This window comes from Mastomys coucha, unplaced genomic scaffold (genome assembly GCF_008632895.1).
Source record: "Mastomys coucha isolate ucsf_1 unplaced genomic scaffold, UCSF_Mcou_1 pScaffold22, whole genome shotgun sequence".
Taxonomy (NCBI): Eukaryota; Metazoa; Chordata; class Mammalia; order Rodentia; family Muridae; genus Mastomys; species Mastomys coucha.
In genome coordinates this window covers 239,461,639-239,479,131 of record NW_022196905.1, presented here as the reverse complement: position 1 = coordinate 239,479,131, position 17,493 = coordinate 239,461,639, and the positions used below count along the sequence as shown (strand labels likewise).

General features: G+C 34.0%; 1 non-coding gene across 1 annotated transcript; it reads left to right on the top strand.

Annotated features, from left to right (window-relative positions):
- The first annotated feature begins 8,848 nt into the window (after positions 1–8,848).
- LOC116071774 lies at positions 8,849–8,991 on the top strand. Its single transcript, XR_004111141.1, has one exon. It is a non-coding gene; the product is annotated as a small nucleolar RNA SNORA48 (small nucleolar RNA).
- The last annotated feature ends 8,502 nt before the right edge of the window (positions 8,992–17,493 follow it).

Genomic DNA, 17,493 nt, shown 5'->3' with positions numbered 1-17,493 from the left:
ATATGTTTGTATAAAGGCTATAAGTCAGCTTCATATTACTTCCTCTATTACCCTCTACCTTGCTTTTTCTGATAAAGAAACTCAGTGAACCCAGTACTGACAGATTTGGATACACCAGCTGGTTATCAGGCCCAAGACATCCACTTCTTTCTATCACCTAAACCCTGGGATTACAGGTGCTTGCTGTCACATCTGCCTTCGTATATAGGTGCCTTATATTGAACTTGGATTCTCATGATTACATGGAAACAGTTTATTGACTAAGTCGTTTAAATATTTTGAATTTGTTTATAAATTACAAAGTGATTTCCTAATTTTTACTGAGATCCTGCTCTATCTGTAAGTTGGAAAACTTTTACATGTATATACCATATTGAAATGTATAAAAATGAGATACAACTAATTATCAAAATATAGTAGCTTTACAAACTCAATCTCACATATATTTTGTCATATTATTACTTAATAATTACATTTTTGTGTTATTGCTCAGAGTGATATAAAAATTTTTTTTCCCAAAGTTCATTTTGTGACAAGAAAGTATAACTGCTGTGCATACATCCTAGGGCCTGGACATGAGCACTTATTGATGTTCTGATTTTTAAAGATAAACAAATAATTGTGAAATATTGTAATTTGATTTCCTTTTTTTCCTAGGATGCCACTATTCGCTTTTTGCAGCTTCTTGCTTTATCTATGAATCAGTGTGACATTAGTAAATGTACATATACAATATTCTTGACATTTTTGCCTTCTTAGGGGTTAAATAATCAGGTTTTTAATATTGTTATAACTTACATATTAAACAGCTCTTTAGATATTACATACAATTTTACAAAGTTATTTTCATACATAACTTAATGGTTAATTTTAGCCTTAGGCCTAAGTATTGTGTTATATCAAATATCTATTCTTATACCCAAGGTTTCTTACGCTGTTTATATGGTGGATTATTTAATATACATTTGAATATTGAAATAGTCTTCCATTTCTTTATAACATGAAATAAAAGTTTGCTTTGTAGTACTTAAGAATTTTAAAAAATATATCTGCTTTGGATTATCTGTTCTTCATCTCTTAACTATACTAGCATCATGAAATAAGATGGCAGGAACTTTGCCTTTCTCCAAACATATGCATACATGAAGTATATTAGCTCTTCATATGTCTGTGTACTATTTTCAAAAGCTTAACAATTAAAAATCCAATCATCATACAGACTTAGATGTACTAAAATCACATTTTTCCTTTCACACTGCTTTTTAGGCTTCAAGTAATTAATCTACTTCTTGTTATTTTTCAAATCTTGGGGCAAAATTTACAAAAGATCTTGGCTTAGTTCCAAGAGTATCAGTAGCTAATTCCTTTCTTCTCTTTCTATTTGTTATGATTAAACAGATTTGAGTTTTAATTCTTTTACTGATATTTTTAAATATATCAATTAAAAGATGTAAGCAAGAGGGATGGTTTTTGTTCAGTAGATAAAAATCACAATGCTAAATAATTCATCTAAAAATTAATCTAAAGTCAAACAATGACATATAATAAAACTTTTGGAATGTGAAGATAAATTACAACTAAAAAGAAATCTGGAATTGCTGTATTAATTTATGACATCAACTTCAGGTAAGGGAGACTTACATGATGATAAAGTGGTCTAATGTCCAGGAAGATATAAGCCTAAAGATAATGCAACAGAAAATGGAGCAACAAATCATTTTTTAGCAAAGAAGATATAAATAGAAAAAAATGGAGAAATGACTATTAGGGTGGAAGATTTTAGTAGCCCTCTGGTAGTAACTGAAAATCAAGCAGGAAGTCCTCTGGGTGTAGCTGAACCCAGCAGCTCTGCCATTAATCTAATTGACAGTTATGGAATTCTCCATCCCCAAGCAGCACAAACACAGGACATTCATGTTTTCACAAAACTTTCACCAACACACAACACATACTAAATCTCAAAGCATGCTTTAATATCCTTACCTTAGAAAAATTATATTTTTGTTTGCTCAGGACAAATTAACAAACACTAAGATGACAATTTATCTAAAATATTCATAAATATTCAAAGATTTGACCAAAGAAAATATGGGCCAAAGAAAGTCTTAGAAATATTAATGTATGTGTGTTAATCAACATTAAATACCTATGGACTGAAAAAGTCTAGAACTGAACATAGTGGCATATTGCATAAAATCATACAAATCATAAGTAAATGTAGCAATTTAATAAAAGGTTAAAGAAATACATGAGAGGACTAATGTTTCCATATTAAGAAATTGGAAAAATAAAATTAAAACAAAAAAGCACTCAAATTTACAACATAGATCTAATTAATTGCAGTAACAAAGGGGAGAAAACAAGAGTTTGATTTTATTCTTCCACATTTGAAGTGATTAGGATAAAGTTAGAGTAGCATCTACGAATATTCTGTTTCACACTTATTCTAATTACTTGCTATTTCTTCTTTAACTTCATTTTTCATCCTCTGTGTTTAGAAGTAATTTTCACGTAATTCTACTTATCTCTTTCTTTTGGACACATATTATAGCTAATTTTAAGATGTGTTTAAGTACTGCTGTGAAATGCCAACATACACTTTAACCTTCTAAGGTTGATTTAAATAGTGCTTCATGGATTTATGCGCTATATAGCATAAATGTCTGATAGTAGCATACTCCTCCCATCCACACCCTTATCATTTTCATTTTTCATATGATTTATATGATACATTAATGCTACTATTTTCTGCATTTTATAATACTTAATTTAGAATCAGTGATAAGAGTTTTTCTTAGAGGCATCAGGTTTTACTCTACTCCTTATTTAGTATGGGCAGTGTGTGTGTGTGTGTGTGTGTGTGTGAGTGTGTGTGTGTGTAAATGAATTTCAAAATATAGTTATACATATATTTTTACCTTTGCTATTTTCATAGAATCATAAATATTGTTCTTGTTGCCTGTACATTGGTTCAAAGAATCTTCATTCTCATTTTATTTAACATAATCTGTTTCAGAAAATTATGAGTTTCAGAGCAAATTTTCACAAATGTACTCCAATACACTTTCACCTTTTTCACACAATCCCTTAGCTCCCTTGCCCCCTTTCTTCATTTTGCTGGAAATTTTGTTTTTCCAAGTAGTCCAGGGTCTATATTCCTAAATTTATATATTCTAAATTTCTTTTTCCATTCTAAATTCCTCATAATAAAAAAATGCAGTATTGTCTCTTTTCTGAGTCTCACTTATTCCTCCTATTGTGGTGATTTCTAGTTAATTTACTTTCTCTAAATCAACTTAATGTTGCTTTTCTTTTAGTGAATAAAAATTTCTTATGTGTAGGACATGTGACTTATTCATCCATCTGCTGGTGGACACCTGGGCAGATTGTCAACTTTCCTGTCATTCTCAACTCTCTGATCAGTACAGGAAAAGTCAATATTCAGATTGTACAGTTTTCATTTTTTAAATATTTAGTGGATACTTTTAAGCTTTTAAAAATCTTATAGCAGAAAAAAGTAGCATCTGGATTGCTGATGCAGAAAATAAAACATTATTTTTGGCCCATCACACATTTAATGTGTGTGAAAAATTACAATTAGACTTAATGAAAATAATAGAGTTTCTTTTACCTTATGCCTCAGAAAATCCTTAATCTTTTCTACATAGTATTGGGAAATGTGAGTGACTCCATGTGTAAAAGAATGAGAGACAGATTTGAACTCAGGAGCTCATTCCAAGTACTAAAATGAAATGAAGTTAATCGAGAACACTGAAACCATCGTAAACAGAAGCCAGCTATGGTTCTCACAGCCTAGCATCCTTTGCCATTCAAGAGTTCTGAAGTTACTCTTATATGTACACAAAATTAGAAATGCATTTTTTACTGAGATTAGTATGAAATGATGGTGAGGAAAAAAATTTAAACATGACTTAAGCATAAGAATTTTTTGTAATATTGAAGAAAGGGTGTTTTATTCTACTTAACTCAGTGTATAAGGCTAATAAAAACGTACAGAGCAGACAGGATAACCTGAAAAAAAAAAGAAAGTAAAACAAATGTAAAAACAAGGTAAGAGCTGTAGTTCCATCCTGATAGCAGGTGATCTAGATATCCATTTCCCTGAGTCTCCAAGAGAATTTCACCCTAAGAATCTTTAAAGTCTCTGCTGCACACAAGTAAAGTTGTGCTAGCATTAGTAACTAATTAGTATGTGTAACTTTTACCCACTCCTGATCATCCAGTTTCAAAACATTATTTACTTGGGTGTGGATTTTACTATCAGAGAATGAAAACCCAACCCATCACTTTGAACACTGATCTGAGCAGAGTTCTTTATTTAATGACCACTGAAGGGATTTTGGCTCCCAAAACCTTGTTAAAGTGGCATAATTAAAACAATTTAGATAAGGGTCATGAAAACACAACCCATGTTCAAATAAGAAACAAAGAGACTCAGGTGAGGGCCTGGCACAGGGAAAGTAAAATGGTGTGATGGGGAAAAAGATAATTATGTGAAAAATTATAGCCATATACATATTTATAGAATGTACCAAAACATATCTTTTCTGCTCATTCCTAAAATCATGTCCTTAAAGGTGATACAGGTCATGCTACATAGTGAGGTTTATCTGAAGTAACTAATCCAACATGTTATTTTAAAATATAATACTTGGAGCTCAGAAGAATTAATGTATGTCATCAAAGGGGTTAAAAAAACAGAGAAAATTCAAAGATTAGTTTGGTCGATCTTCTAATATCATATATGGCTAATCTTTGACGAGTTAATATTGGTAAGACTAACCTAGAACTTTTTAAGGCCCTTGTAGGTAGGTGTTTGATTCTCATAGTAGTAACTAAATAACTATGGTCAAGAACTGTGGGGCTTTGAAAACAAGCAACTTGTAGTTGTAGATCCCTTTTGCCAACGTTATAACTATTACTAAGTAGAAACAGACAACAGACATATGACTCAAATTAATATAAGAATAACATAAAATGGCAATGTCAAGAGTGTTACAAATGGAGACTTAAAGAATTCCTGACCCTTCTAAGGAGGAGTATCAAGCAAGAATTTAATTAAAGAATCTTGATAGAAAACAGCTGCAAGAGGAACAGTGACCTGTGAAGGACACCATCAGGGATACCAACTTATTTACTGTCTACTTCAGTCTTAACATTTCTCTCAATAAATCAAGCCCAAACCAAAGCAAGAGGCCAGTGTAACTGTGAAACTATACCTCTACTTATCCTCAGAGGGCAGAAAGCATGGCAGGAATATAGGTGAATAAGCATGCAACAGGCAATGACAAAGTTTTAGAAAATTGAGGCTTACAGTAATGAGTATGCTGCTCAGTTGGTCTTCACTGGGCTTTGAGAAGTATTAACCACAAGTATGCACAGGTGGTGGTGGTGCTGCTGCTGAGGTTAATTTCCTGTTTGAAGAAATGAAAATGTATATGAGGGATAAGGAACTCCCTGGAGAGAGCTTCATTTTCACTTTGCAGAAATCACACTCAGTGTTAATTTGTGTGGTTAAAACCTCATGTAAAACAAAAGTAAACATTGACAAACTTCTATCAACAAGAATATACATTACATTTGCCTATCTATAGGCTATATATATACATGTATATGTGTGTATATATATATATATATATATATATATACAAGAGGTTTTTATAAATTTTTTAAATACTCTTTATGATATTTAAGGTCTCTGTTTTTTAAAACATATTATAAGCTACAAGCTAACAATCAAATTTTATCTGACACACATTGAATAATTTTTCATGTAAAATTGAACATTTTAATTCTTCCAACAAACAAAATAAAACTAAATGTGCCAGACATTACATAATATATTGACTTATCAAATTAAGTAACTTACTAGAGTTCTCTAGAGCCGTTTTTTCATGTGTAATGGAAAAGTCATTATTAGCTTAGATATCATAATGAAAGACTTGATCAACAAATCTAGTGTGAATGTAAATATATACACATGCTTTGGAATAAAAATAAACAGTCTCTTTTAAACTGAAAATAAATAATTTAGGCAGAATTTGCTTGTAGGCATTTTCTAAGGCAATTCAATATTTCTGGTCTGCCTATATGTCATACCTCCTTTATGGGAATCTGCTTTATTTTGGCTATAAATAAATGAAGGTATTGAAGTCATGAGCTGGTATTATATGAAATTATCAGTTATTTCCACATGAGTGATTTTTAACACAACATGATTTAAAAAGAAGGACAAATCTGTATAGAAGAACTTTAGGTACTGATAGTGGTAACCAAGACCGGCTCAGAATACCACTATCCCTATAATTATTTTGCATCAAATTATATTCCATGTTAAGAATCGTAACTGAAACACCCAAACAAATCTAAATCTGAAAAAAAAAAAAAAAAAAAAAACACTGTTGAAATGTGAAGCCAGGTTTCTGAGAAAATCCTATAAACAGCTTTGCATAAAAAAAGATGGTACAGCATCAGAAAGTATTTATTGTAATCATAAGTTTCTAGCTTCTGAGACTCACATAAAGGAGTGAAGTTGGTTTGCACAGAGTTGATGCTTGTGAGCCTCCATGGAGCTACATTCTTAAAATCTCCTCAGTGGTGGCAAAGAACTGAGTCTGCAACCATATCTTCTCTTCCAACCACTGTTTCTCTATCACATGAAAATATGGCCATACTGGAATCTTCAATCGACATTGAAGATAATACCAGGCAGAAGTTACCCTAGGTATTACTAGGTGCCTAGGAAAAAGAAACACAAATCTCTAAACAAGTTCTCTAAGTTTCTAAAAAAGCAAAAACAAACACAGAAATAAACATCAACAAAACAACAGCAATCAACATCAGTGAAAACCAAAAGCAAACAACAAAACAGTATTTAAAAGGCACTTTTTTTTGTGAGAGAAAAATGGAAGACCCTGTTACAGAAGTAACCAGCTTGAAATTTTTATATCTATATCCACAGAAAAGTTGAATTTAGAGGAACTCCATTCTAAACATAAAGCAACTATTATTTTGAATCAACATAGAATGAAATATATAAAAAAATTTTCTGAACTACAAAACTAGGCAAATCAAAATGGACATTTTTTAATTAAATTATGTAAGTTTCTGTGTCCTAGACATAAATATTCAAATCCTATATGGTAAATGACAAAAAAAATATTTTTGAAATACATCAAAATGAATAGATAAATGAATCACAACGGGGTATTTAGATCCTCATGTTAGTAAATATGAATAGTGTAGGCCTACTGGAAGATAGAGACATGACAACTATTAACATTTCTATTTCATTGTTTTCATTATTTATATAACATTTAAAATATATAATTATATTTACATAATACATCATGTTCTAAAACTCCTTTCATAGATCTTCTTTTTCCTTTTGGTCAATTGTAAAAAGATTCTTTTCCCAACCTTACACCACAACCACTGTTTCCCCTCCCACACTCCTCCTTGCTCCTGCAACTTCCCCTCTTCTGCAGATCAACTTCTCTTCCATTTCTTCCTCGGAAAAGAGCAGGCCTGAAAGAAATGTCAGCCAAACAATGCAAAAGCCTCATTGAGGCTGGACAAAGCAATCCAGTAAGAGGGAAAGAGTCTCAAAAACAGAAAAAGAGTCAGACTTAGGAGTCAAACCATCAAGCTAAAAGCCATAACATTGACTCACTCCGAGGACCTCATGCAGAAGTATATAGGCTCTGTGCTGCTGATTCAGACTCTGTGAACCTGCATGAACCCTGCTTAGTTGATTCTGTGAGCCATGTTCTCTTGGTGTCTTCCATCCCCTGTGACTCTTTCTTCCCCAGAGTTCCCTGATCTGAAAGGGAGAATACTATAGAGACATCAAATTTAGACTTTCTTCACAAACTGTCTGGCTAGGGGGCCTCTTTACCAGCTTTCTCAGCCTCTGCCAAAGAAAGCCTTACTATGATTGTGAGTGGTATGTGGTCTTTAAAATAGGATGCTGGTGGAAGTAATGTGTCTATTTCCTTGACATGAGCTTAAAATCAATTCAATACTTTCTACAAGGATAAAATTCACCTCTATCTTCTCTCTGTTTGGTACTCTGAAGATTGTGATGAACTTACTGCCAGCCATACCTTATGTCTGTCACTGGCATCCTATATATAAGGTGCACTTTGTGCAATCCTAGATCTCTATTCTGTTTTTCTGTTATTGTTTTGTTTATTGGGTTGTTTGTTTGTTTGTTTTTTAATGTTCTCACCTGTTTCCTCTGGGCCACTTCTAATGGAACCAAGTGTTTCTGGTTTAACCATCACATTTAAATATCTTTCAGTAGTGATCTTCATAGAAAATGCATCTGGCAGACAATGGGTCAATGTTTTATTCAAGCTTCCACTGAACATTGACAAAAAGTTGATAACAAATTTAATTATTCTGAAATGATTTCAAAGTTCAGAGATTTGTTAGGGTCAACAGTGTAATTTGAAATTCAAATATAAAAGTAAAACTAATATTAGTTTATTTTGTACATTTACAAATTCAATACTTAAAATTATTGGATGAAAACAAAAATATATTTAAAAGATTTATTTAAAAACAATGATACACACACATGTATGTATAATATTTTCAACAAAAGTTTTACTATGGAAAATTTAAAAGCATACAGTCATGTTATTAAAAAGAGTTGGAGTATTTTAGGAAAGGAAATTATAAACAGAATAAGAGAAATTTTTGTATGTATAAGAAAAGAAAAATGAAAGATGTAAACAAAATTAAATGTGAAGAAAACAAAATACAATACTAATAATATCTAAATTTGGCTAGATGACTGACAAATAGTTAATATCAATACATTTCCCCTTGGCAATTGGCCAAGTAACACCTTATTTGTGCTGTTGTTCTTACGTCAGTCAGGGCAGAGCAGATGGCAGTCCTTAGTTCATCCTAGCTTGATGAGTGGTTTGGTAGCCAAAGCTATCTTATACCTAGGATACATATACATCAAATCAAATCAAATCAAATCAAATTCAGGCAACCCAGCTTTGGAGGAGGAAGACAGATACAGCCATGCCACCCATAGACCTGTCCTCCAGAGCACCGCACAACCTAGCCATAGACACCTACTCGCCTCTACAACATTCAGCAGGAATGGAAGATGTCACCCAGAAACCTGCCAGCTGGTTGACCAGACTGCAGCAGGAACATCACAATGTACAAGTATGTGGTGGCCAGATGAGAAAGAAAGAAGTGGAGCAGCTTGGGCATTATGAAGAGAGGTACACTGGGAGACTCAAGGGTCGAGAGAGGAGTTGTCAGATGTGAATGGGGAGTACAGTCATGTGAGGCCATGGTGAGATCTGAGCTGGAAGTGCAGCTGAAGACCATGTCTAAATCTGTGGCTCCACAGAAGCAGAGGTCAGTGTTGAGATCCTTGGCTCATATGACCCCTACAATGTGGATGTCCCTGGTCAGGCAAGCAGCTAAGGATCAAATGAAAGTCCAGGAGCTATGACTAACTGGTCCACCTCTCACTGGATGTGACACTATGGAGAAATTGTCCCATCTCTCACTTGGGGCAGCACTCACATTAGCAGACCCTATGCCTTGCTCATGCAGCAGAGTGGAGCAGACTCTGGTGGTAAGTGTGTAGAACAGATAGAGTGGAGAGGTAATGAACCCCTGACCCTTACAAGAAGGAATATTAACCAAGAATTGAATTAAAGAAACCAGATGGAAAACAGACCCAAGAGGAACAGTGACCTCTGGGGGACACAACCAGGACTTGTTGAGGGTAAAGGAAGGTGTGGAAATTATGTAGATACAATACTCATATATAAAATTTTCAAAAAATTAAAATTTTAAAATAAAAAAGGTAAGAAAAATTAAGACATTTTGAGTAATCATTCAAAATCTTGCATATTTATAATCAATTATTACAAATCTACTAAATACTGAAGAAATGAATTAATCTAATGGTATGTAAAACTCTACAAAGAGTAACAAAAGTAAAAACTTCTCAGTACTTTCCAGGACAAGGCTGAATTTGAGTTTGAAACAAAGACAATGCAAAGTAATGTTTTTTAAAAAATTATTTATAGAAATTAAACACACATTCTCTTTGATGTAAAAACAAGTTACTATCTCCACAAAAATGATTTGCTTAGAAAATCATTGATGTCATTCATTATCAGACTAAATTTAAAATTATTTGTTTAGGTTTGTAGGTATATCTCTAATATATGAATATCTATTTTGCTTTGGATAATAAAGTCTACTGCAATATATTAAGTGTTTCATATTTATGGTCAGAGGAAAAATTTCTATTAGCAAAACACAACATTTAGTGTCACATTCTAAAGTTAGTACAAAATGTCAGGAGTTGAAACCACTGATTCATGGAATCACAGCTTCCTTCATAAATTCACATCAAAGTTCATAAATTCAGGGGCTCTTACAATTGAATGTCACATTAGACTTGGTACAAGAGTGAATGATAAATTACATGCTAGTAAAAGATGGTAATATTGACAGTACTATTTGAGCTTAAAAATATCTCAAACATTATGTTTTATTATATGAAAACCACACATTACCTAATATTGTAGACTATGTCTTCAAAACTAATTCATAGCAAGTTTTTATATCTTTCCACAAACAGAATGTCTCTTTTATTTTTATATAAACTATAATATTCTTTTACTGTGAGATAAATCAAGGTATCTTATGTTCACCAGTAGAACTTATTAGAATTATGGTTAAATTTGGATTTTTGTCATTGTATAAACTTTTTTATGTCATGGATTCTAATAGTTTCAGATTTGTTGAGTCTAAATTACCTGCCTACTGCATAACCAGTCCAATAGAACCCTCCCATTTCCATCTCAACTTTCTTGTTTTCCTTTGTGTTTGTTTATCCTTTACTGAAGATAGATTCTTTTCTCATAAAATATGTCCTGAATATATTGACCCCTTCCTCTAGTTCTTCCAATTCCTCCCTATGCCCCCTCCTGTCCAGATAAACTTCTTAATCTCTCAAGTCCTTTTATCAAAAGGAAGGGCTAGATATTTTCAAAGGCCACTTCTGCATCTAATGAGATGATCATTTGGGTTTTTATTTTTTCCTTTTCAGTCTGTTTATATGATGGATAAAAATTACTAGATTTTGTATTTTCAACCATTGATACATCTCCAGGATGACTCCTAAATGGATATGCTGAATGATGTTTTTGATACGTTCCTGGATTCAATTTGTAAGTAAGAAAAATTCATCTGCTCAGCCTGGCTTCAAGAAGAAGTGGCCACCACCTACTTTCAAGGCCTTCCAGACAAAATGTGTCCCACCTACAAGATGTTCAGGGGAAAAGAACAGGTATACAGGGAAGAGTCAAGCAGTAACAGGCCCAACTTGCAACCCTATGGAGAACCTATGGAGAAAGTTATTTGATTCTTTAAGATTTTGTAATTTGGTAGATTACAAAATTTTAAATTATCACTTATGCCATCAGGTTTCTCTCAGCATCCCTTTTCATGAATCACTTTTCCCCCTCCCCTGATTTTGTTAATTTGGATAATGTCTCTCAATCTTTTAGTTAGTATGGATAGTCTTTGCCTATCTTGGTATTTTTCAAAGAACCAATTTTTTTTATTCATTGTTTCTTTATATTGTTTTCTTTGTGATTTCAGTTCTCTGATGATTTGTTAGAGGTGGTGATGGTTATGTAGTTGATTTGTATGTGCCTGTATGTATGTGTACACACGCATGCTCATGCACACACGCTCATGCTCATGCTCTTCTTTTGGGTTTGGAAGTGTGAGATTATGTGTCTTCATGAATATAGTTTAACTCCTTAGGTTGGAGATTTTCTTCTCATGCCTTCTGTATGGCTGCATTTGTAGTAATATATTGTTTATATCTGGAATATCTATTTTTTCCATTTATGTGGATTTAAAATTTTGGTGGGTATAGCAACCTGGGCTGGCATCTGTGGTCCTTAAAGAATCTGCAGCACATGTGTTTATGGCTTTTAAGTCTCCATTGAATGTGTAATTCCTGTAGATCTGCTTTAATATTTTACTTTGTCTTTTTTCTATTCAGCATTTAGTATTCTTTTTTTATTAGAAATTTTCTTTATTTACATGTCATATGATATCTCCTTTCACAGCAACCCCTCCAAAAAATAAAAATAAAATTTAATTAAAAACAAAAAACAACAACAAAAAACCCAGTTCCCTCCCCCCTCCCCCTGCTCACCAACCTACCCTCTCTCACTTCCTGGACTTGGCATTCCCCTACACGGGGGCATAGAACCTTCACAAGACCAAGAGCCTCTGCTGCCCTTGATGACCGACTAGGCCATCCTCTGCTATACATATGCTGCTGAAGCCATTAGTCCCACCATGTGTACACTTTGGTTGGTGGTTTAGTCCCTAGGAGCTATGAGGGTACTAGTTAGTTCATATTGTTGTTCATCCTAAGGGGCTGCAAACCCCTTCAGCTCCTTGGGTCCTTTCTCTAGCTCCTTCACTGGGGATCCTGTTCTCAGTCCAATGGATGATTGTGAGCCTCTACTTCTGCATTAGTTGGGTACTGTCAGAGCCTCTCAGGAGACATATATATCAGGCTTCTGTCAGCCAGCACTTGCTGGCTTCCACAATAGTGTCTGGATTTAATGATTGAATATGGGAAGGATTCCCTGGTGAAGCAGTCTCTGGATTGTCCTTCCTTCAGTCTCCGCTTCATAGTTTGTCTCTGCTACTCCTTCCTTGGTTATCTTGTTCCTGCTTTTAAGAAGGAGTAAAGTATCCACACTTTGGTCTTCCTTCTTGATTTTTTTGTAGTTTGTGTATTGTACTTTGTGTATTCTGATCTTCTGGGCTAATATTCACTTATCAGAGAGTGCATACCATGTGTGTTTTTTTGTGATTGGGTTACCTCACTCAGGATGATATTCTCCAGATCCATCCATTTCCCTAAGAATTTCATAAATTCATTCTATTTAAAGCTGAGTAGTACTCCATTGTGTAGATGTACCACATTTTCTGTATCTATTCCTCTGTTGAGGGACATCTGTGTTGTTTCCAGTTTCTGGCTATTATAAATAAGGCTTCCATGAACATAGTGGAGCATGTGTCCTTATTACATGTTGGAGCATCTTCTGGGTATATTCCCAGGAGTGGTATAGCTGGGTCCTCTGGTAGTACTATGTCCAATTTCTGGAGGAACGACCAAACTGATAACCAGAGTGCCACCTGCAATGAAGGAGTGTTTCTCTTTCTCCACAACCTCTCCCGCATCTGCTGTCATCTGAGTTTTTTTATCCTAGCCATTCTGACAGGTATGAGGTGGAATCTCAGGGTGGTTTTGATTTGCATTTCCCTGATAATTAAGAATGTTGAATGTTTCTTCAGGTGCTTCTCAGTCATTCTAGATTCGTCAGTTGAGAATTCTTTGTTTAGCTCTGTACCTCATTTTTAATAGGGTTATTTGTTTCTATGGAGTCTAATTACTTGAGTTCTTCATATGTATTGGATATTAAACATCTATCAGATATAGGATTGGTAAAGATCTTTCCCAATTTGTTGGTTGTCATTTTGTACTATTGACAGTATCTTTTGCCTTACTGAAGCTTTGCAATTTTATGAAGTCCCATTTGTCAATTCTTGATCTTGGAGCAACAGCTATTGGTGCTCTCTTTAGGAAATTTTCTCCTCTGCTCATGTGCTCAAGGCTCTTCCCCACTCTCTTTTCTATTAGTTTCAGTGTATTTGGTTTTATGTGGAGGTCCTTGATCCACTTGGACTGAGCTTTGTACAAGGAGATAGGAATGGATCAGTTTGCATTCTTCTACATGCTAACTGCCAGTTGAGCCTGCAGCATTTGTTGAAAATGCTGTCTTTATTCCACTGGATTGTTTTAGCTCCTTTTTCCAAGTTCAACTGAGCATAGGTTTGTGGGTTCATTTCTGGGTCTTCAATTCTTATCCATTGATCCACCTGCCTGTCACTGTACCATTACCATGCAGTTTTTATCACAATTGCTCTGGAGTACTTCTTAAGGTCCTGGATGGTGATTCCACCAGAGGTTCTTTTATTGTTGAGAATAGTTTTCACTATCCTAGGTTTGTTGTTATTCCAGATGAATTTGCAAATTGCTCTTTCTAAGTCTGTGAAGAATTGACTTGGAATTTTGATGGGGATTACATTGAATCTGTAGGTCTTTTACTTTGTTTTGTTTTTTTCTATTCAGCTTTTAGTATTATTTCTTTCTTCTGTATGATTAGTGTTTCCATTATTATGTAGTGAGGGGACTTTCTTTTCTGGTCCAATCTGATTGGTGTTCTGTATGCTTCTTGAACCTTTATAGGCATCTCTTATTTATGTTAACAAAATTTTTCTATGATTTTTTTGAAGATATTTTGTAGCTGGGTTTCTTCTTCTTCTTTCTGCATGCCTATTATTCTTTGGTTTGTTCTTTTTATTGCGTCCCAGATTTCCTGAACGTTTGGTTTCAGAATTTGGATTTTTATTGTTGCTCTTGATTGGTTTTGTTTTTGACTTAACATTTCCTTTGAACAGTATATCTAATTTCTTCTATCTTATCATCAGTTTTGGAGATCCTCTCCACTTATTCTTGTATTTTTTTCATTTTTTCATTTTTTTTTCTTTTTTTCTTTGCCCCCACCCCGGGTTATTTTTTATTGGATATTTTATTTATTTACATTTCAAATGTTTTCCCTTTTCCAGGTTTTGGAAAATTTTGCCACTGTAGTTCCTGTTTCAGTTCCTAAGGTTTTCATTTCCAGAATTCCCTTGTTTTGATTCTATTCCCATACTCAAGTCTTGAACAGTTTTATTTGATTTGCTTCCTTCAATGCTTTGTTTGTATTTTCTTGGATAAATTGAGAGAATTATTCATTTCTTTTTGTTTTGTTTTTCTGAATTTCTTTATGGTACTTATTTATTTCCTCTTCAAGTACTTATACCATCTTCATATAGAAAGTTTTAAGCTTTATAAATGTGATTCACATATTTACTAATACCCAAGACCTGCTGTTGTAGATATAGCTAGATTCTACTGGAGACTTATTGTTCTGACTCTTATTTATTAGGTTTTATGCTGGCATCTACACATCTTTTTTATGGGATGATTGTATGTCAAGGTGCTGATTTATGTTTATAGGGTGGACATTTTGTTCCCTGACTTCTGTTTTCCTCCTGATTTTCTTTGAGTGTGATTTCTTTGTTTTGCTTCTTTTCCTGACTTGTTCAGCTGATGTGTACACAATGAATGCATGCTGGTTATTGATGCTTGAATAATGGAATAAGTCAGAGAAATTTTGTTTGCAAGAGAAAGTCTTTATGATATTTTTGAAAACTGGCTCACACATTAGAGTGAAAACACATCAGGTTTACTGCTACAGAGCTGGTAATGAGACTGGGGTAATGCATATCAAGAGTAGGAGAGGTATGTGTCTTCTTTCATCCTAATTTGGCCATGGTGACGTGACCCTTAGTTTAGCAGAGGCTACTAGCACAGAACAATTGATGGGAAAGAGATTATAAATGAATATATATCTGAGGGATACAGAGGAGATAGATGCAGAGTTGTTGGGAAGGCTGCCATGGTTATTTTTCTACAAAATAGAAGGCTGCTGGCAGCCTACCTGATTTTCTCTTAGGCTGGAATTGAAGCCTGGAAAACAGTGATACATTGAGGAAGGGATATTAGGAGGAGATGGTCTGCGGAATCCACAGGACATGTGGGCAGGTGCGGAGAAATGTGGCATCTGGTGTTTTCTTGGAGGACAAGGAAGAGACCGAAGTATTGGGTCTGGAAGGACAGAGAAGAAAATAAATGTATTTGAAACCACTAAAGAAAAAAATAGAAATTTTACTGCACATAAGAAGGGAAAGACTTGTGTAGTAATAATTAATATCAATACCAGCATGACATTTTATAGAACACAGGAATGATTCCCTTTAGTATAAGAGAAGAAAAAGTTCTTAGTTGCTTGTGGTGGTGCATGCCTTAATCTCAACACTAGGGACAGACGCTATAGCAAAAAGATTATGAGTCTGAGGCCACCCTGTTTTATCTAAGGAACTGCAGGCTAGCCAAGGCTGTATGGTGAATCCTGCTTAAAAGAAAATGAAACAAAAATATTTGTCTGTATCTAGTGAACATTGCATTGCATATATTTGCCTCTATATGAGGTAGTAAATGAAATATTAAGGCCTAGAAAGTCAACCAATAAAACATTCATTATCCAAATCTCTGACACTACATGTAGAAAAGTATGGTATTTGAAAGCAAATGAACATAAAGCATATTTTTGATACAGGTATTATTAGCCAAACACACAATTAAAAGAATATTTTGATACTATTAAGATCAGAAAATCTAATAAAATACACTCAATATGTTTCCAATCATCAGCTTTTTTTTTTGTTGTTGTTGTTTTGTTTTTTTGTTTTTTTGTTTTTTCGAGACAGGGTTTCTCTGTATAGCCCTGGCTATCCTGGAACTCACTCTGTAGACCAGGGTGGCCTTGAACTCAGAAATCTGCCTGCCTCTGCCTCCCAAGTGCTGGGATTAAAGGTGTGTGCCACCACCACCCGGCTTTTTATGTTTTTCTTTAAGTATTTGGTTTGCGTTCAGCATGCTCATCTCCTACTGTCATCTTTTTACTTTGTTAGACCACCCACTAGTTTTCCTTAAGATGATTCAGGTCACTTAAACAAATGGAAAGGGCTAGGACCACGTTACAGAAGGGGGTCTGCTTTGCATTACTTCTTTATTATCATTGAAAATAGGTAATTTTCTACAATATAGACTGATTAAAGATTTTCATATCTCATCTCTTCCAAGATTCTTTCCTTCCTCCCGTCAGAATCCACATCCTTTTTGCAGAAACTGAATTTGACATGCCAGTTTTATAAAATGTGAGTAGTATTGGCTGGCCCAATTCTATTTTTTTAAATGACTAATTATGAATTATTTAGTATACTTATGCTTAAAGTTACCTATGCAGCATCAAGCTAAATAAATTAATAAATAAATTTTTAGTACCTCTATGTCAAGGTGAAAAAGCTTGTGGCTCTCCTCTTTTCAGCAGGAATTGGCCAATTATGTACATGCAGTGTCTCCTTTTCTGCTATGTACTTCATGCATTTCTGTATGTGTGAATAAATTTTTCATGTCTACACACATTCATTTTATATCTGTATGCTTATAAAATAAGTATATGTATATGTGTTTTAATTTTTATAAATATAAAAATATGACAAGCCATCAGATTGAGATTTATTTTTAAAATAAATACCTGTTCTCTCAAACATCAGTATCCTTGAAGACAAAAACAACTTGAGGTAAGTTTCACACTGCAGAACAAACCCCCTCTTGAACCATCCTAATTCCTATTGACTATTATATTCATTCATTTTTGTGTATGCTCCAACACTTAGCTATTTTTGTTTGGTGGATAATTTGTTTTTCCATTC